The following is a 22,017-nucleotide window of genomic DNA, read 5'->3' as shown; positions in this document are numbered from 1 at the left end:
ACCCACTCATGAGGAGTAAGGCACAAGCCACTTGGTTCAGCACTAACAGTCACACCCTGACTGGTCTCACCTGTGAAGGAAACAAACATCTATGCCCTGTGACTGTGAGGACTCCCACATCTTCCTTGACTAGTAAGTGGCTGCTGAAACTCAACCATCTGAGCTTTCCTTCTGCTACTTAAGATTATAATTACTATGCAGATGTTTCTGGGACAGGGGAAAATGGGGAATGGGGTAGATGGAACCAACATTTGAAACCCTGCTTTATGCCAGGACCTAAGCTCATTAGAATTTATATTTGCTAAGCATTTAATTCTCACCCCTCTGTCAGGTGAGCACTGTCTCTCAACTAGAAAGGAGGGAATTGGGTCTTGAAGACAATCAGTTAGTAAATAGTGGATCAAGGATTTGAACCCAAACCTCCCTGACTCTGGAGTGCTTGACTTTTAGGAGTACACATAAAACTGCCACCAGTCATTCATAGTTGTGTATTGATTTGGAGAGGAATTCGCAGCACATCTGACTTGGAGAGTGTGAGAAGTGGAATGGTAACTGATAAAAGAAACATCTAGAGTAGCTGAAAACAATTCTTAGCTTCCTTGCAGTTTTGCTGCAGAGACTGGGTAGGGCTTTCTCTCCTCCAGGGCTCACACCTCTACTACCTGCTGCCTGATTCAAGTAAGGATGTTCTGAGGGAAAACAAAACAAAACAAAACAAAATCACCTCATTATGTGCAAAGAGCAACATCAAGCAAAAACCTGTCTTTCTAGTATTCCCCAAATAATGTCAATGATATATAGGAGTTTAGTAAATGAGGCATGAATTTGTGATAGAATAAACAGCTTATAATGTGCCACTGTGTAACTGGGATTTGGCAGCTTAACCAAACAAACATTTTTAGATTAGGAGACCAGAAAGGTGTCAAGAGAGACTTGAAAAGTGCCTCACACATTTGTATTTGTGTCAGTCACTCTTTAGATATGTTTTGAAGTTTGAAAGAACCGATGTGTCTGCCTTCTTTGGTGGAGAGAACCTGGACTAGAAGGGAGAAGACCAGTGTGGGAGTCCCAGCCCTGCCACTTTTTAGCACTGCAGGGGAGCAACCAAGCAAGGCTGTGAGCTCAGGCAGAGTCCCAGCATCCACCAGATTCCAGAGGGTGCTCAGAGGGTGTTACACCACAGAGTTTGTCTTAACTTGAGACAGTGCAGCTGCGCTTTCATAGTCCAGTCAGTCATTCTTGGGCCAAGGGCTTTCAAGGAGCTGCTAAAAAAGAAAACAGACTCAAATCTGCGCTCTATCACTTACTAAAGCTGTTACCACAGGGAAATTTTACTTAATCTCTTAGTTTCCCCATCTCTGATCATCTTAGGCTAATTAGGCTCAAAGGAGAGAATGAACGTAAATGTCCATTTCCACGAACAGAGTAGGTACTCAGATTTGGTATTCCGAGCCTCAGTTTCCCATCTCTGAAATATTAGTCATAATAATTAAAGTATACAGATGAATAATATACATAGGTAAATTTTATTATTTCTTTCAGTTCAGATATCTGATGAAATCACAGCCTTGCCTACAATTCCTAATGTCTATACAGTGCTCTTGGGAGATGCTGAGAGACATTTTGTGGGACTGGAGGTGAAAGCAAATTGGTCCTAGGGGTGTGGCTATTGATTCCCTTACCTTAAATGTAGCAGAGCTTCAGACAAAGGCCTTTATAATTCCAGACCAGCCTGGGATGTTTATTTTCTATGAATAAAAACAATAGTGCATGATTTTTCTCTAAATACCTATCAAATCTTGGTCTTAGAACTCATCATGAGCCACAGAAGGGAGAAGCTTAACGTAAAAAAGTTTACAGAATGTGTTCTCATTTTGTCCCTGTATCTACTTTGCAATTCAAGGAGAATAACTGCTTCTGGAAACATATTTGGATGGAAGGCCATTTAGGGAAAACAATAGCAATGATGAGGACTGTGTTGAACAGCCAGGATTTGGAATGAGGCTGACTCTGTTTCTATGTGCCTAGCAGCTCTGGAAGCAGGCACAGAGAATAGAAATAGCCCATGGCTAGAAGCATATCCAGGGCCACTGGGTCTACATCAAAAGAACCTAGAAACTGTCTAAAAACACAAGTGCAAATGAGAACTTTTAACACCTGAATAAAGGTCACCAACTGTTTAACCATCTCTGAGTCCTGGTGGCAGAATATCAAGTCTGAAGAAAATGATGGTTTCCTTACTTGTGATGTGTACAGCTTTGGGAATTTGATGCTATAGATTATGTAAGTTTGACCTTAGGACAGACCAGTTACAACAGCAAAGAGGAAGCGTGCAGAGCAATTTAAATAGCTTTCATCTCTTCCTAGAGCAGAGTCAGGAGGCCCAATATGATTGTGCAAAGATGGTTGTCCTAAAGGCTTGTAGAATAACTGAGTTTCATCTTCATTCCATGGGGTGTGAAGTCCAAGGGCATCACCCACTTAACAGAATTCAGTATGGCAGGACAAAATAGATGTTTTCATAAATAGCACCTGAAGAAGGTATGCATATCTAGGAGCAATGAGTTCACTGGTGTGGCTGAAATAAAGGTGGGATAATAAGGATTTTAAAATATAAAGAGATAGGGTTAGAGCCAGACTAAGAATTTGTGCTTTATCTTACTGGGGAACCTCCAAAGACTTTGGGGATGTGAACTGGAATGAAGGAAGGAGATTAATCTGTCTCTGGCACATGAAATGATTTAGAACAGAGAGGAGGCTGAGGATAAGAAGACTGGTCAGGAAACAGTTTTGATAAACAAGGCTGAGAGTGCCTTGTTGGGTGGAAGGGAAAAGGAAGAAACACAGCATTTTGAATGGAGCTGGGGAGGGGTTTGCCTGGGTACTTGTGTCTAGGTGAGAGATAGCGGGAACTAGCAGTTGAGACCAGCTCCCTGCCTCTGTGTAGGAGCCTGCAACAGACACAACTGGCCACCTGCAGGAAGCAGACAGCTTGCCAGAGTGAGTAAGTCCCCTAAGTAATAGGACAGAATTTTATGTCATGATTAGTAGACACCTGGAGAGGCTTCAGGCTCTGCTAACACCTTCAAGGAGATAAGCACTCCCAGCCAGGACCACGCCATCCTAATGATTTTTGGAGAACCCAGAAATGTAAAAATCTTCTCATTTTGCCTTAGTACCATAGCCCCTACCTCTAGAAAGATCCAGTTTCCCACATGCCGCTTCCTGTGCTTCCATACTTCTGGGGGAGAAACTTCTTTACATTTGACATCTTTCACAACCCACCCTCTCTGAGGGACATCAACAGCTGGAATGTCACCAGGGCTCAGAGAATTCATACTACTGACAAGAGGCAAATGAGTTAATATTCATTTTGGGTTTCTATGACCGATGAAAGTGTATAAAGAATTTTTAATGTTGAAAGTAATGTGTGGGAGGGGGCGCCTGGGTGGCTCATTCGTTAAGCGTCTGCCTTCAGCTCAGGTGATGATCCCAGCGTCCTGGGATCGAGCCCCACATCGGGCTCCCTGCTCAGCAGGAAGCCTGTTTCTCCCTCTCCCGCTCCCCCTGCTTGTGTTCCCTCTCTCGCTGTGTCTCTCTCTGTCAAATAAATAAATAAAATCTTTTAAAAAGAAAGTAATGTGTGGGAAAAGTAAATCAGTTTGAAGGAAACATTCATATTTTTTCTGTGTAACCTTCTCAAAAGTAAGTATGAATTTGTAGCCATAATATCCATTAATGTGAGGAGAAATGAGTAATGAGAGGAGAAATAAAGTGCTTAGCATAATTCTTGGTTCATGACAAAAGAAATGGCACCCACTGTTGATCATGATTTAGAATGGTGGCATAAAATCCAAGAGAAAAGGTCTAACTTCTGTTAGACATTTAGGACTAAAGTTCATGAGAGAATCTGTGGTTGGAATGATGATTTGAAAGTAATCTGTGTAGCAGGAATAGTAGAAGTTATGAATGAAGGTTTCCATACTTGCCTGGAACTTGTATGTATGTTAACAAAATAGAGTCCTCAAACCCAGCTCTTAGGGATATGGAAGTAGTGGAGCAAGTAGATACAGGCTGGAAGCTGTTAGAAAGGAGGAAGATCCAGGACGATGTGGGGTCTTAGAAGTCAAGGGAGAAAATGAAGCCAAAGGTCTCACTGATTGAGAAACATAAAAAACTGGAAAGGCCACAAGAAAGCAGTTCAAAGATGCCTTTGGATACTGTCAATCACATCTTTTAGTGGTGGGCACTAGGAACTATGGACTGACATGCTCTAGCTAGAGCTCCCAGCAGGCAAGACTTCTGCGATTGCTTAATCCTGTTTCCTGGGCCCTAAATCTGAAACTGTAAAATGAGTAGTATTTATTTAGTATTAGAACCATGTTCTGGGGATGCTTCTTCTGGAGCTGTTTTGAGACCACAGAACTGAAAAAGGTTTTGAGATGAAATGCTAGCCTTGTACCCAGGTTGGCCTGTCATTCTTTCCATTTAAAGCCACTGGTAATATGGTTGCAAGATGTATTTTGCCAATTTTTTAAAAGCCATTTTCTACTTTCCAACCACCAAAATATGTTGGGAGTGTCATAATTGTTTTTCTCTTTGGAACTTTAGAAAATATTGTTTTTATAATAGAAATAGCATTTCTTTAAATTTTTTTCTTTTTTTAATCGCCAACGGCTGCCTTAGCAAACCACGGACTTGGCTCATTTATATTTCCAATTCTAGCTTGTGCTAAAATTTCTGGCAGATGAGTGTTGTGGGACTGCCCGAAATATTTCTGAGGAGGTTTATCTCAGAGGCTAGTGAGAGGAAAATTAAAATGGACTTCAATGCATTAATTCAGATAAAGCATTTAAAATAGGGTCATGCACGTGGTAAGCATATATGAGTGCTGGTTATTATTACTAGGGCCTTCTAAGATGATGTAGCATCAGAGGCCAAAGTGGACCAAGAAAGGACACCTATTCTTATGATAAGATAAGTGCTCCCTAAGGATCCCAAACAAATGATTGTTGGAGTTTAAAAGACTTCCAGGAAGCTGTTGAAGGATGACAGCACCAGGGGTGATAGGCTAAGTTTGTAAAGGGATTGGCCAGTTGGCAGTTGGGTAAGCTTACCTACAAAATGTATCATGGAGTGAGAGGTGAAGGAGGTTAGGGTTATTAAAACCTAGTTATAATACTTACCTGGCAGGGGAGACACCATAATCAAGCAGGTGGTTTTCCCAGGGTGAGGCTTGTCCATTTCACTGCGGATGTGCTGACCCCTGCGATTTGCCCAAATGTGGGAAACTCGACTGCATAATTTATGGTAGTGGGGGGCTGTGTTTGTGCTCTTCCGTGGTAAAAAAGAATAAAATAAAAATAAAAATAAAATAATAAAAAAGTAAAACCTAGTTATAGAATCCACATCCTTTGAAAGTGGTTTGATCATAATTGAAATATAAAAGTACTTGGAATTAGCATAGAAAGAAAGTGTTGAGACCCTGAGCATGATGTTCAAGCATTTAGAAGTTGTCAAAAATGTGAAGAGAGATGAATAAGTGAGCCTCCATTTAGGGTTTTTTTCTGTGTCCCTTTATTTAATTGCTTTCACGGCTCCACATTTTCTTGAAGTAGGGCAATGTGATTGGAACATTTATGTATAAATGATATGGTTTCTGCAGATCATCAGTAAGTATTTGGACACCTGTTTGTACAAGAATTTGCTCTGAGATGTATGAAAATCACTGTCATAGTAGTTTTTGTGTCAATCATAAACTTCTCTCATTTAGATCATTGTGAAAGGTAGAAAAAATGTATCACAGACTGTCAGATAGGGGGAAGACAGAGGGTGCCCTCCCCAAATTTACAAGCTAACTATGTCCAATCTAACCAATGAAATAATATGTCTAAGAGTCTTGGAAGAGAGTTGGGAGTACCAGACAAATGTTGAGTGAAGATGAAGGCAATAGGGGAAGAGTAGATAGGGTGTTTTGGAGTTAGTGAAACCTCCCTGCAGACTCACTATAGAACAAGACATGACTTAGATTCTTAAAAAATTGGTGATGAGAAAATAAGAACAACTTTCAGCAAACCTAGCCCACTCCTTACCTGGAACTCCAGTAGCCTTAAAGAGCCCAATCCCAGGGTAGAATCCCACCAAAGAAACAGCTAGTTCTCACAGGGAATGGTCATAACCCTCCTTTTGAAACAACCCCTAACCCTGTCATCCCTATCAGACATCCTAATGGATAGTGAAGATTTAAAACAAAACAAAGAAAGAGGATTATGGGCATGTTTTCGGACCTGCCAAACACAGAGGTAAAGATATCCAAAAAGCCCTTGGGACAGAACAAGGAAAACAGTGTTTAATGAAGACTATTCATGTCAGCAATTGGAAGATGAGGTTGTGAAAGTAGGTCAAGACCTAATTATAAAGGACCTTGAGACCTTAGAAATGAAAGCTCAGTGTTTTCTCTTGGCATAGGAAGTGAGTAAAAGATTTGTGAGCTAGAGCATGGATAAAATATTAAAAGATATATTTCAGAAAGACAACTCCTCTGATTGGTAGTGAGTAGGGTGGACTACAGTGGATTGGAAGACTCAAGACAGAGAAGAGAAAGCAGGCTGATGTTACTGCCATGGGTCATGCACAAGGACCTGGATTTCATGATGCTCTGAGGCTAGAAGTAGGAGGTGTATTCTTAAACTAAAATCACATAGGTGTTCTTTTATTTTTTTCCACTTTTTGTTATAGAAAGGATTCAGTCACATATACCACTAGAGAAAATAGTACAATGACTTCCCAGTAACTAATATTAAACTTCAATAATTTTCAGTATTTTTGCTGATCTTGTTTTATTTATCTCTCCCTACAACTGTTTTTGCATGTATTTACTTTTAACTTTTTCTTTTGAAATAATTATAGGTTTATAGAAGAATTTCAAAAATAATACCAATAATTCACATATACCCATCAGGCAAATTTCCCAAATGTTAAAATTTTGCCACATTTGCTTTAATTTTTTTCTCTCTCCCTTCTCTGCTCTTGGTCTCTCACTCTCTTATTATTATATGACAACTCTCCAGTTGTCTCATGTTTGGCCAGTGGGAGCCCCTGCAACCTGGATCCTAGGTCCTCCTGACATTTCTCCAGCATTCTTTGAACACTTGTTCTTTTTTTAAACACAATACAATGTTCCAGGCCCATGTTGCACTTTCCATGCCACAAGCCTGGAATCAAACATTTCTTCAAGGACTCTGTTTCTTTCAGTGAAGAATGATATTTAGAAACCAAAATATGAGAATTAGAGGTGTGTGTGTATGTGTGTGTGTATTCTTAATTTCTTTTCCTGTTAGGATCTCTCAACAGACATAGCTAGAAAAAGTTATATATACATTTATATCTGTAAATATATGTGTATCTATTTCTATATGTAAAATTATGAGTTCATACTGATACCCCCAGTTTCAATCCAATACCACAGGGCTCATTCCATCCTCACCCCCTTTTGTAATTGTAATTTCCTTTTCCAACAATGAGAAACCTGACTCTTATCCACAGGATAAATAAGATCACTCTTTTTATGAATTACCCCCATAACTTTATAGACTAACCCTGAATTTACACATAGCTTGCTCTTTTTGACCTGCTAGACTTTGTGAGGAAGTGGGGGGATGCCCACAACAAGCAAAATTTGACATATACATTCTTCCACATTTCTAAACACAAGGCAAACACAGGGTGAAATGTTTCCAGGGCAGTTAAGGACTAGAAACCTCACATCTGTCCTTGGATGGGAGTTTATTTTCTCAGACTAAATCTGGGTTTGACATTCCAGCTGCTCGCCCTTCCATGGCAAATGGATATGGAGAAGTCTGCCACCAGCCGCTGATGGAGAAAACAGCTGCCTTTAGAGGGGATAAGCCACAGAGGTGGTTGGATGTCCTTTCCACAGCCCCCATCTTCTCCCCCTCCTACAAATACACTATGCGTACATTTTCACACAAATGAAGGGAAAAGGACTTTTGTTTGTTACTAAGAAATCCTATTGGGAATGAGGAAATCTCCCTTAAGTAAATTATTTAGCCACAGTTTTCCCTTAGATGGTAACTTGCATAAACATCAGATCAAGCATGATTATTTTGATTATTTGTGAGTTGTTGCCCATGTGGATTTGTTCAACTTCCTAAGAAGTTGGATGAGTGAGCACATGCTCTTGATGAGTTGACCACCACTTTATTCTGGTATGTTTGCCTGTAGAGGCCTATTTCCACTCATTAAACTGTGCTTATTAAGTATTTTCTATGTGTCAGACACTGTGTTAAAGAGACTTGAAGAGTCCATAGTCTAGTCACCAGGAACAGAAGTAGTAGGACCTCTTTCCCCTAGGTGGTAAGCCATTTCTGGTGGCCTTAAAACCAGCACCTGAAATGGTATGTTTTGGATGCTGGTTATCAGTTTTTCCTAATCCTTAACCAGCTACCTGACATCTCTTATGATGCCTCAAGTTCTACCATTAGTGCTTCTTTTGATTCCTTCCTAAAGGCTTTACATTCTTATAGAATTTCATATTAAAATATAAGTACTTTCTCTAGCAGGGTCTTTGTCTTAAATCATTATACAGATGATATATTAATGGTATTAGTTAGCACTTAACCTGGAGCAAGGTCTTATGAGTAGGAACTCATAAAAAAGAAGTAAGGTCAATTAGAAGGTGAGGGCAGAGGATCCTAGCTGAAACCATTACCAGTTTAATAATTTTCTGTCTAAAAAGATCCTCAGTTAACTGAGAACAGTTGATACCTTTTGAAATATTTTGTATAACCCAAAATATGTGCTTTGTTTTGTCACTTCATGAAAAAAAAAGAAATAAAAGGAGTCTAGTCAGCTGCTACAAAATGAAAACAGATCCCAAATTTAGATCCAGCTAATCTCCCACACACAATTTAAAAGGGATTGATTTTCTTATACTTTTATACTTACAAAATCTTCTACAATAAAATTAAATTATTCGGATTTCATAATAGAATGAGGGGGACCACCCAAAATAGGGACCCCCTATTGCCAAACTGTATGTTAGTTAGGATTCTTGATTGAAGTGACATAAACACAGTGTAGCTAGCTTAAGGGAAATGTATTAACTCATGGAACTGAAAAAGGTACACAGGTAGCTCTGGTTGGAGATAATTCTCATAGTTCTCTCAGGTGTCTGCATGTCTTGTAAGCAGAAATAATGGTTGACTTTATGGGGGACCTCTTCAGGAATGTTTGTATATAGTGAACAGCTAGTGTCTCACTCTGGAACAAAGGGAAAGCAGGATTACTGCCCATTATAAAAGATCTGAGTTCCCTAAGCTCAGGTTTCTTTTGTAATGCAACTCACAGTGTGTATAGGGGTCAGTGGGTCCTCTTTACATTACTATGTGAGGACTGGGACTTGAGGGATAGGCACAAGGAAATGCTCACATGACACTCCAGCTACTATTAAGGCTGTGAGTAGTAAAAATCCTTTGTCTCTGAACCAAGAGTTTCATGTCTTCTACTTGGCCTCCATTAAACTAGCAGGCCAAATTTTTAGCTTGCAAGTAATATAAAACCTCAGACTCTTCGCAGTTCTTGTCAACTCAAGGGATTGAAGAAAAGGCTACCTACTTGGACTAGGGTTTCATATTTATCCCCTCAGGACCATCTTTCTCTCCATATCTTCTGTGGGCTGAATGTTTATATCCCCCCAAAATCCATATGTTGAGACCTAACCCCCAATGTGAGGGCATTTGGGAGGTGATTAGATCACAAGGGCAGAGCCCTCATGAATGGGATTAGTGCCCATATAACGGAGGCCCAAGAGAATTTTCTCATCCCTTTGACCATGTGAGGACTGTGAAAAGATGGCTGTCCATGAACCAGGAAGCAGGTAGGCTCTCATCAGACACTGAATCTGCTGGCACCTTGATCATGCACTTCCCAGCCCCCAAAGCTGTGAGAAATAAATTTTGTGAGAAATAATTTTCTTATAAACAAGCCACCTAGTCTATGGTATTCTGTTATAGCAGCCCAAAAGGACTAAGGCAATACCTCCTCCATTTCTGCCTATTCCTACTAGCCAGCTTAAGTCTGTAGACAGAGAACAAAGATCACTTTTGTCAGTCCCAAATATCTGTTTTCTGAACTCCATAGCCCAGGGCTGCTGACTTTCAATATCTGTATGTTGTTCCCAGGGAAGAATTCTGATTGGCCTAGTTTGTGTCGTGTTTCCCCTGAACCAGTATTTATTTGACAGGTATACCCATGATATACTCCATAAGAATATATTTCTAGAAGCTGTGTTCTTAAATATGAAAACTCTTATAAATATATTCTTCTTTTAATATGTACAAATAATGAAAATTTTAGTACAAATTATTCATATTCAAAACTTTTTACTTTTTGAATATGTCTTTATATACCCCTCAATTTCCACCTCTCTTCACCCACAATATTTCGTTAGAGCAGGTATCTGGCAGCAGAGACCAGAGCAGCATTCCTCAAATGTAAGGAAGGTAAAATAAAACTGATTAGCTACAATTAAATAGTTAAAAGGAAATTGAGTGAGATAGTCATTTGGGAAGGTGATCATTCAGCAAGTTGGTTTTAGGCAAAACTACCTACAGCCTTTCTTCTCACCTCTGCTTTGACCCCCACTCATATTCACACTTCTTTTTTCACTCCTTTATTTCAATATATGTCTCTCTCTCTCATAATCTCCTGAGAGAACAGGGACGACTTATGCTTCACATTTGGTAAGCTAGATACAAAACTTGTTCATGTCCACAAATGAAAAGCTGGCCAGGCTCCTCTGGGGATTGGCAGGATGCTTGAAAAGGGAACATGGCAAGACAAAAAGATTCCCCAAATTCTGATACATATTATTCCCAATAATTGTTTTCTTACAGCTAGATAAAGAATTGCGTAAGTTCCAAAAACTTGAATAGATTTTATTTTTCTGTTTATTAATTCCCAGTTTTAAGAAACTTCTCAAAACATAGCTAATTTAAACCAGCTAGAATAAAGTTTCCCATTAAATTTCCTGAAGATCATTGAGGTCTCATTAAAATAAGCTCTACATCCTCTGGAAACATTCTGCTTTGCTCATGTGCCTTTTCCTGCCAATTTTTTTTTTTCAAATCCTTAGTTCAATTGCTGAAACTCTTAATGAGTTTTTGTTCAATTTTGATGGTACTATTAAAAGGGTGGTCATAGCTTGGTGTTTTTATCTGGTTCCTCAGATTTATTGCTGCCCTTTTCTCTTTGCTAAGAGAGAAGAGAGGCCAAGGTTCTGAGATGAAGCCTCAGGACAAAGAAGGAGCCAGTTTGGCTTCTGCATGATCAGTGAATCATGGTAATCATAGATCTCCTGAGGCTCAAGCCCACTGGCAAGCCCGCTGAGGAAAAGAGCCTCAGCTTCTGTAGGAGGTAGAGCCAGCCAACAGGATGATGATGGATTAATTTCACTGGCCCCGGTCTGTTTTTCTTTAGTGGATACCTGAATGACAGATAGATAGATAGATAGATATGTACACACACACACACACACATATACCTATATATACACACATATGTACACATACACATATTTACATATATACACATACATATACATATATATACATATTTATGTCCCTAAGCCTGTTTTTAAATAATGATGAGGCTGTGATGATTTTACACACCATGAGGAAACTAGAGTGGCCTCAGGCAATAATGTCTCTCACCTCGAGTATCTCCTAACTGCTGGGAATCCCAGACTTGCCTATAAATTAAGTAACTCTAATAATGTGAGTTTTTCTAGGAATGTTATTATATCTGCCACATTGGGATGATTATAGATTCTATCAAATCAGACTTATAGACCCCAGTTTCTGGAGCACTTAGATTTGATTCCAAGGGTAACTCCTACGCTTGACCCAAACCACATTTCCTCCTCACAATATGAATTCCAGTTCCAGTATGCGGGGTAGTGCAGGGTAATCCAGAGGGAATCTCCTGACTCTCTCATAGAGACATCTGAAATGCTTCCATTAATGACGCACCCTTCTATGGAAGGATTTTGACTGTTCTTACTAACAGAGAAAATAAGGTTCTGTTTGGGTTGCACGGTTTTTATATCACCCCAATTAACATTAGGCCAGAAGTCAATGTGTCTTATCATCACAGATTTACATTTAAGAGCCTGACTGATGGTGTGAGATGTTAAAATTCTGAAGGCCCGTGCAAAAGGGCTATGTTATTTTTTCACAAGTGTAACTAATTACAGAATATTTTGCTGATAGTGTAAACCAAATGTTTAATTGTGGAGTAAACAAATTCCTTTCTGATAGCTCTAATCTGGGAATAATTTTTGACCAAATCAAGTACAATATTTTCATTGAACAGTGGAACAAAAATTTATTAGCAGATATCATGTATCTCAAGAACTGTAGTTTACCAATGAGTAGACTTTAGAAAGTATTAGAAAATAAGCCTCACAGAATATTAAAAAAAAATTAAGAATAAAAAAAAATCCACCTGGTTAGAGGTAAAACATTCAGTAAGGAGAAGAAACTCAAAGAAAAAAAAAGAAGGAAAATTCAGTACTTATGATCAATTATGGGTGTTTTAAAACGCTCATCCAGTTAGTTAAATCAAATATTTTTTACATTTACATACTAAGAGATCTTACCAATGAGAGGTAATTAATAAGGATGGACCTACTATAATAATAAATCAGAAGGTTCAAGGAGTAGATACATAAAGAGAAAACTAACATATGATATTATTGCTACTTTTAAAAATTGTCTATAGAGTCCATGCATTAACTTGCTTATAGTCCAAATTAATCTGAACATCTGATGAATATTCTCAGTACACATTTACTAATGATAACAGAGGCAAGAAGAGAATGTTTGGGCAGGCAATTTAAGACTCCCTAAGTTTAGCTATTATTAAGTATACCATGGACCTTTATTACCTTGCTGAATTTGAGCTGAACTTTGATAAGACCTTAATATTTTCAGAGGCTGAGTATCTGTGACCTAGGAAGTAGAGGTTATTTCTTCGCTAATATGGATTATTACATATGGATAAATAAAAAGGAAATTAGTGAAGAATTCCTATCTGATTGTATAGAATTCCTTAAAATACATGATTGCAACTCAGCAAAATTGATATATATCAGTTAAATTTTATTTTTGCACCCTCTTAAACCTCTCATTTTAATTCTCTTCTCCTCTCTTCTGAAATCCACCTTCCTAGGTGTATATCCTAATTCCTATTCCCAAAAGGCATTTACCTAGCCAGGTATCATACCTTTAAATTGTTAATGTTATCAAGGTGAGAGGGGAGGTAAAATTGTAGGCAAGTCCTCTGGAAGACTGAAAACTCCACAGTATTTTCCTCTGAAGATAAAAACTCTCTACTCCCTGATTGCATTTAGAAATCTATGGCAGTAAGCATGTTTAAGAGACAGTGGCTGAAGCACAATGTGTGAAATGACCCATCTGTTTCAAAACAAAGGTGCTTAGCCCATACGGTGGAAGAGAGATGACAGTGTTAAATCCAGCAGACATCTGGGGAACTATTTCCTTAGTGGCCTATGAAGGAAGGCAGACTTTCCTGCTGGCTTCTGTCTACACACATGACCTTCTGACATCTTCCTGGGTCTGCTCTACAGAGATAGAATGGCCCATCAGATGGCATTGCCCTGCTAGGCCAACTCAGGCTTCCCCAGTGGAAGTTTTATGAGTGACCTTTCCCTTATGAGAAGTGGAAACCTAAAACTCTGAGTTGCATCCAGGCCCTGGTGTGTTTTTCTGGGGCAGCCTTCTCTAGGTACACATGTGTGTACCTCTCACACCTGCACATCATTGCATTGCCCAGTTCTAAGAATTGGAAGCCAAGCGCCACATGAACATTGGGCAGAGAAATAAGGCAGGGAGACCAGACAAGCCCTGGCGAGGTGTCTCTAATGCCAGGGCACACATGGTGCTCTAGGCTGTCCAGAGGAGGTGTGACACTGTTTACCAGGGAGAGTGGCTGCTGCAGCCTGGCTCCCTACGCCCTGTCTGGCTTATGAAATTTGATCTAAATCACAGGAGTCAAAAACATATTACTCTGACCACAATTCACATTCCGTAGGAGAAGACAGGATTAGAACATTTCTATTCTTGCCCAATGCTGCTAAATTTAAAGTCAATATAACTGTTAACTGCAGTCTTCCTTCAAAAGACCAAAAGTAAGCATCATTTGCTGGTGGCACCATGCTCTGAAATGTCACCATGAGCTGTATGGTTAGACAAAGGAAGATGAGAGGTCACCAACAAAAGTCCTAAACTCATAGCCAAGGCTGCTAACAATGCCACTTATAGTGAGCACCTCCACCCATGACTTCGTTCATATCCAGCATTTCCTCAAGCTGTAACCCTCTCCAAACTTTAATCTTGAGTCTAATTCTTCAGTCTTTCCTCTTAGATTCTATCTAAGAGGAAATCACCTCTTCTGCTCAGCAACGTGAGACCACTGAAGACTTCTACAGGGAAACATCAGCAGGAGTTTTGGCTATTGAGGACCATCTTTGGATTTAATTTTTACTTCTGCTGGTCCACCAGTCTGCAGGAACTAAATTAAGGGGATTATTTTCCTACTTCTACTTCGAATAATATTATATATTATTATTTTACACAGGCTGAGACACCAGATCCTGGGTCTAAGGAATGGCCCTGAACTTACCACTCTACCTGTTCCTGAATAATCAATGCATGAAAGAAGGGTGGCAGGAGTCTTATTCCCCATTTCTTTCCTCTACTCTTTTTTTGGGGGGGAGGGGCAGTGAAAGAGAGAGAATCTTAAGCAGCCTCCACGCTCAGCGCTGAGCCCAACATGGGGCTCAGTCCCACAACCCTGAGATCATGACCTGAGCCAAAATCGAGAGTAGGATATTTAACTGACTGAGTCACCCAGGAGACCTCTTTCCTCTACTCTTAACATAGCTGACTGAAGACTAGCAAAAGTTCTTGCCTGTAGGAACATGTGCCTTCCTCCCTTCTCCTATACCCACAATGGCTGGTACAGTGGGTTAAGTTTTGGGGTAAAGCACCTCTTGGGCATGTAGTATTGAAAGCTCTTTGCTCATTTCTGCGTGTCCTTCTTCCTCAGAGAAAATAAGGGCAAATCATCAGGGAATAGGGAGGAAAGACTGAAGAATTAGACTCAAGATTAAAGTTTGGAGAGGGTTGCAGCTTGAGGAAATGCTGAGAAATTACCTCTTAGAATAGAATCCTAGGATGGACTAAATATTATTTACACAGAAAAAAAAAAAACTAAAGGAAAGAATGTGAGTTACTTGGAGTTGAGTTGTCAGTGAAGAATTCAGCAATTCTACACGGCAGTGACCTCCACCAGGAAGGAACAAGTCTCTGGCCTGGCTTCCTGCACCCCCAGGCACAGGTTCTGAACTGGCCCTGAAACAGGAGACTCAGCAACCAGCATACTGAAATTACATCAACCGAAATGTTATTTTCTTTCCATGGAAAAATTATATCAAAGAGATTAAGATATGATTTAGTACACTTCAAAGAAAAATAAACATTTATTGTAATAAATAACCATAAAATAGGTCTAATAATACTCTAAAAATACTCTCATGGATTGGGAAAATAGTGAAACTTCCTTTCACAGTACTTAAAGTTTCACAGAGAATTAAATTAATGGTTTAAAATTTTGACTGCTAATTCAAGGTCTGGGATTCCTCACTGCATGATCCCCCCTGGTTCAGCCCCTCACTTCTCTGTGTTCCCTATGTCTTTCTCTGTACGATGGGGCACTTCTCCTCTCCTTTCTCAGTGAGCATTTTCTGAAATAAGTAAAATAAGACAAAAGTTTTATCCCTTAGAAGACATGATGCTAACAGTTACAAGTTTTATTTTCATACACAATTCCTTCTGAATAATCCTGTTCCCATTGTAACTCCACAAAACACAGACACACAATAAGCAAGAAGGTGTAACAGATCTAAATAAAGTTACAGAGAGACAGGTATTGGAGTTGGAGACTAGACTCAGTTATCTGTTCAACAAAATAAATCACATTTTTAACAATACCACACTCCATTAAATTGAGATAAACACATAAAGGTTTCATAAAATAGAAAAGGTAGCCACAAATATCTTTCTTTTCCACTCCTTGGCAACACTGCACACTCCCCAACTCAGATCTTTCCTTTGTGGTGCCTTCCCCATGGCACCCATATACTTCATCAGGATCAACTTGTACTTGTTCACATGTTGCCAATCATCATTTCTGGCTGCACTGTCAAAAGTCTGTCTGGAGAGCTTTTAAGAAATGCTGTTTCCCAGACCTTACCCCTGAAATCCTAGCTGCATTGGTCCTGGGTGGAACTGAGGCAGCCCTGATTTTAAAAGGCTCACCAGGGGGGTGCCTGTGTGATGCAGTCAGTTAAGCATCTGACTCTTGGTTTTGGCTCAGTCCTCATCTCAGAGTTGCAAGATTGAGCCCTGCATTGGGCTCTGTGCTCAGTGTGGAGTCTACGTAGGACTCTCTCCCTCTGCCCCTGCCCCACCCATCTCTTTCTCTCTCAAATAAACAAATAAATAAATAAATCTTTAAAAAAATATAAAAGGCTCGCCAGGTGATTCTAATGTGCAGCTTGGCTGGGAAACAAACATTGCATGATTGACCCAAAGAGGGGCTTTCAGGTATATAGGTAGAGAGAGCTAAAAAAAATAATTACTGATGCCCCGAATATATACCTTGCTTAAGGAATTACCTTTGTGCAGGACAGGCACAGTTGTGTCCCTGATGGCCCAAGGCATATCTCAACGTGTTATCAAGATCTATTAGTTGCAAGTGAAATTCTGCATTTAATTCCATGGTTTTGGGTAGGTTGACCATGTAATTTATTCTTCAAACTAGTGAATTATGAGAATGAATTTGAGAGTTAATTATGCTAGAACAACCAGGCAAACTGGGACATATAAGCTACCCAAATTATGGAAGATTTTTCTAATTGGGAAATACTCAAACAGACTTAAGATACAACTTATTCCTTCTTGAACAGATTAATTTTCTCATTTGTAAAACTGACATAGTAGTTGACAAGTTGTATGGAAGTTTAAATGTGGACATTTTTAAGTCCTATATATAAAGGTTATGTATTACTATTTGATCCAAAATACTTGCCATCAGAGAGACTGAGACACAAAGTGTTAACAGAGGAGAATTAACAATCGTTTTTCAGCATTTCCTTTTTTTAATTTACCTCCCATGGTGAATTTGGAAGTGAGCTAAAGAAAGGAATTCATGGATCCTGTCAAAAGCCTATCCCTTGAGGTGCTACCCTTATAACCTGTCAGGTATCTTTTTCTAAACATCCTGGCTCACATATTTCCTAGGGCACCAAGGAGAATTTACAGTTCCAGTATTATGGTTGCAAAGGGCTCTGAGAACTGTAACCAATACCAAACATCTACACTGTGTTTTACAGATTAAATGACACACAGTAGCTCAGAGAAGGCCTGGCCTTCAGAGATGCCCACCGCTGCTAGCTTTATTTCTTTGGTACTTCCTTCACTGTGCTCACTCTCACTCTCCTCCTGGATAAATGTGGATAGCACTGCTCCTGTCCCTAGGTTATTTGAGGATGGAGGTGGACGTGTTAGAGTCTAGTACATGGAACATGCACCACAAATGGCAGCCACTGCTGTGATCATTGTCATCAGCATTGGCTCCTGATCCTCCCAGCAACCCGTGGAATGAACAGAGTAGGTCATGGGAGGAACAGCTCTAGGGAGGAGCAGGGGAAGAGGAGAAGAGGAAGGAGAGTCATTCCTGTTTTACCATGGTGGATGGATCTGAAGCTCAGGTTTATTAGTGTAGTTTAGATTCTAAGTCTGATGACTTCATCATTAGGACTCAGGGTCAGGCAGGCTCTTATTTCTTCTCATCAATCTTGAAGCCAGGGGTTTGCACAAGGCTGGCTGAAGTATCTCCTGTATCCGGAAGTCCCACATTGAAGGCATAGCATAGCAGGTATTGCACAGAGCCACAGCCTTGTGCATGGTAAGCACCACTACCCTCCCTCTGTCACCCTGTCCTCTGGCATTATTTTCCTAACCTCCCTGGCCGTGCACATTTCCGTATGGTACAATTGTTAGCATTTACCAAGAAAGCAGAATATCTCCCAACACATTTAGATAATTTGTTTGCAGTGCTAAAATGTGTTTATTGCCTAAGCCCAGATTAGGTTGAGCTTTTTCTTTTTCTCCAATACAAGAGAAGTAATTGAGAAAAGTGGCTAAGTGTTCTTGCAGGCACAATGGAGTCATTAAACTGGCATGCAAAAATGCAGTGATAGACACAGATGGAAGAGAAGGAATAAATGCCAGGAAAAGACATCAGAGGCATCTGCAGCTGAGATCAGAAAGGACCAAAGAAGAAGTCCCCCTTCTCTATTTTATCCCAGGGACATGAGGCAGACAGGAGGAAGACCATTGAGTTTATGCAATCTACAGTTCTTTACTTATGGACCTTGATGTACTTCTTGCAAAAGAAGATACCTTCATGTCAGGAGTTGCTGGGTGAGCAAGTATTACCCATCTACCTGGGTCATAGGTTTCTGTATCTAAGTCAAAAGGGTTAGTGGGTTTGCCGGTCCTGCGAAGTTTATTACCAAGAGTGTAAGAGGAACAAGTGACTATGATCTTGTAAAGAATCTTTTATTCGTAACTAAACTTGAAATTGCAAATCTCAAAATAAACAGGAAACTAGTCTCCTGTGTAGCACAATGCCCTATAATTTTCAGCTCACTGGGCTCTATAAATTTCAGCTTTTGAATCCCCACACAACATTCATATGGGTAAATGAGTTCAGTTGCCCCAAGACCTGGCTACAAGGTTAGGTACCTTATCTAAACCTAGAGCTGATGTTTGTGTTGGGAGAAAGCTGGGTGTCATGTTTTCTCACACTGTCAATGCATGCCTTCTTCGAGGAACAATTCAGTGTAGCTCTGTTGGTTGATCTCTTGTTCTAGATCGCCACGCACACCCTGGAATGCTGTCACATGCTAAGATTCTGGTTTCAAACCAGAAACATGTGGGGCACATGTGTGAATCAAATTCACAATGAAGGAAAGGTCTACTACTTCTTTGATACATCACTCTCCTCCTGAACCCAACCTCCATTTCTCCTTTGCTCATTATTTTCATGTCTTTCGTCATTTGAAAGCTGTATGCATTGTGGAATTTGAATCCCACCTTTCTGCTAGAATACTCCTTTGATAAAAAAGTAGAGTGGGCAAAGCCAATTAATCAACCAGGTTGGTGGGCTTCAGCCAATAAAATACTGAGATCCACGGAAAGAGAAAGACTATAGAGGTAGAGCCATGATCCCTCTAGGTCATTTATAATTAAAACATGAAGTTAGCAGAGCCTAGGATTGATTTATCATGCTTCTCTCCTCTCCTCTTCTCTCCTCTTTCCTTACTTCTTTCCCCTTTCCTGACTCTACCCAACACAACACAACACAACACACACACACACACACACACACACACACACACACACACTCATCTCAGAATTGGATGAAAGCCTAATGGTAATTGCATACCACCTTTTAATCTATCCAAATTACCAGGCTCCCACTGCCATATGCCAAGGTACCAGTGAGCTTTCTGGTGCCACCCAGCAATTCAGAGTTGTTATGATGGTCAGATGATAGCTACGCCCTTGTTGCAGTTTGCTTTATGAACTCCCCTTGCTTATGGCTTTTTAACTTTGCAATAATGAGCCCCTTCATGCTCAGATGGAGTCCAAGGAATGGAAAAGGGATTCCAGTCTAAATGAGAAAAGGAGAATCAAACTAAACACCCATTTTCAAACCCTAATGCAGAAGAAAACAGGGGCAGGGACTAGTTGTTAAAAATATTGTTTTTATAGGACTTGTTGCAAAAAAAATCCCTTTTATGTAAAAGACTACCTACATTCATTGATTGAAGATAAAAATTAGAGCGTGCATTTATGGGTTTTTTTGTTTAATTTTTAGTTACAAATCTAAACATTTTCATAACGTTTTCTTTGATTTGGTCATTTTCTATCTTGACTATTGAAAGATTCTCATACAAACTCAAAATATGAATTGGCTGAATTAAACAAATAGAGTAGAGAAAAACCCTTCTACCACATCTTCATATTTTCCCCTTTTACATGGCCCTTGAAGACCCAAATCCTTTTATCATCAAATAGAACCCCCTTTGTCCTGTAGAGTGTAGCCAACATCGTATCTCACTTGAAGACCTCATCTCAGTATCTTCCATGGGCTCCTCACTTACCTCCTTAGTTACCTTCTTCCATTCTTTCATCCCACTAATGTTTATGTACTCAAAATATAGCAGGGACAAATAAGAATAAAACTGCCAGCCCTTATTTGAATGGAAAAAAAATACAATAAAGAAAATAAATATTTACCGTATCTTGTATGTTTTATGGTGCCAGGTTGAGGGAAAAAATTAAAATAAATAAGGGATGTGGTGATATTGTGTGTTTTCCCACTTCAAGAGAGTAGTCAAGGACCACCTCCCTGAGAAAGTGGTCCCATCACCCCAGCTTGTCAGAAGACAGGTCATATCCCCATGCTCGTTGTCTTTTGATTTGAAACCGTCAAACAACTTTCAATCAGTTGTTCAAACAGTGTTTTTATTTAATATGTTCTGTACTCAGTGTAGGGGGTACTGTGAGGAAAGCAAAGAATTAACAGAAATAAAAGATAATTTTAAAAAGATTTTGCCATTTCAAATAGATTCCACCTTCTTGAGGGTAGAAATAAACTATGTGAATCATCATATACTTTAAGAACTTGATACAAATCATGATATAAAAGAGCTGTTTGCTGTAGCCTGGGTGGTCCGAAAAGGCTTTATCTAGTAGCTTGCTTATGGTCTGACATAGGTGACAAGAGAAGGGCATTGGAGGTGAGGGGAGCAACAGGGCTTCTGCAGTCTCTAGTTCCTCAAGAGAGTTTTTAAATAATCTATGGGTTAATGCATTTGGAGCTCCAAGGTAAGTTTCAACTTTTTTTCCAAGGCTCTCTCCTTCTAGCATACGTTGTCTTCTTTCCTCATGCCGAATTTTCTCTTTGGTGGTTTGGATAATTATGAGTTCAGTATTCAGAGCCATGTTCCCTTCAATTTTATTTTTCCTGAACCTCTCATGAGCACCAGGCTCTGCATCGGCTACCAAAATGAAAAACAAACAATCAAACAAAAAAACAGTGACCCTCCTCTCAGGGAACTACTGAACTGGTAAATGACCCAACAACCATACAATTATGGTAGATAATGCTCATTCTTTCTCAGAATCCACTCTTCTCTGATTTTTTTCACTGGGCATGTGACAATCCAGAGAAAAGCAACATGTCTAGTCTCCTTTGTAGGTAAAGGTAGCCTCGCTTCTGGCCAATGAGTGATAAAAAGAAGGGACATAACTCTTTCTTTAAAATCTATTTATGGTTGGTTTCTGCTTCTGACTGCTAAAGAACCAGTCTACTTACATGACCAACTAGAAAACCAGATAAAATATATGAAACAACTCTTTCAAACATTGAGACACTAAGCAGAACAAGGCTGTGATCACTGAGAAAACGGAAACAGAGATGAAGCCTGCTATTGGCCTTGACTTCTGCCTATAGAAGATGGCCTGAGGGGGAAGATCCCCAGCAAGCGCATGAGAGCTTGCTGAGCTGAAAAGACAAACACTGGCTTTTAGGAAGGCTGAAGCAGCCAGAATTTGTAGGACAGCGAGGAGCAATCTATGCAGAGAAACATTCATAAAAATCCCTTTAACTCTGTGTGTATACAGTGAAACTCCACAAAAAGCAACTGCTAGGGGAAAATAACTATCAGGTAAGTATAAACTGAACAACTCCTAGAGCTTTAACTAGGTTGAGAGATATTCAAACTCTTTTCAGCTAGAGCAGAGAGACCTCTTTAAACCCTCAGGAGAGAGGCGCCTG

At 39.7% G+C, this 22,017-nt stretch overlaps 1 non-coding gene across 1 annotated transcript; it reads left to right on the top strand.

The window, feature by feature from the left end:
• The first annotated feature begins 5,178 nt into the window (after positions 1–5,178).
• LOC112833482 (U1 spliceosomal RNA) lies at positions 5,179–5,342 on the top strand. The gene has a single exon (XR_003210642.1). It is a non-coding gene; the product is annotated as a U1 spliceosomal RNA (small nuclear RNA).
• Positions 5,343–22,017: the final 16,675 nt, after the last annotated feature.

Source organism: Callorhinus ursinus, unplaced genomic scaffold (assembly GCF_003265705.2).
Source record: "Callorhinus ursinus isolate GAN/ISIS: 27379988/994484 unplaced genomic scaffold, GSC_fseal_2.0 scaffold25, whole genome shotgun sequence".
Taxonomy (NCBI): Eukaryota; Metazoa; Chordata; class Mammalia; order Carnivora; family Otariidae; genus Callorhinus; species Callorhinus ursinus.
Note: the sequence above shows the minus strand (reverse complement) of the source record. Positions and strands in the feature narration are given on the sequence as shown.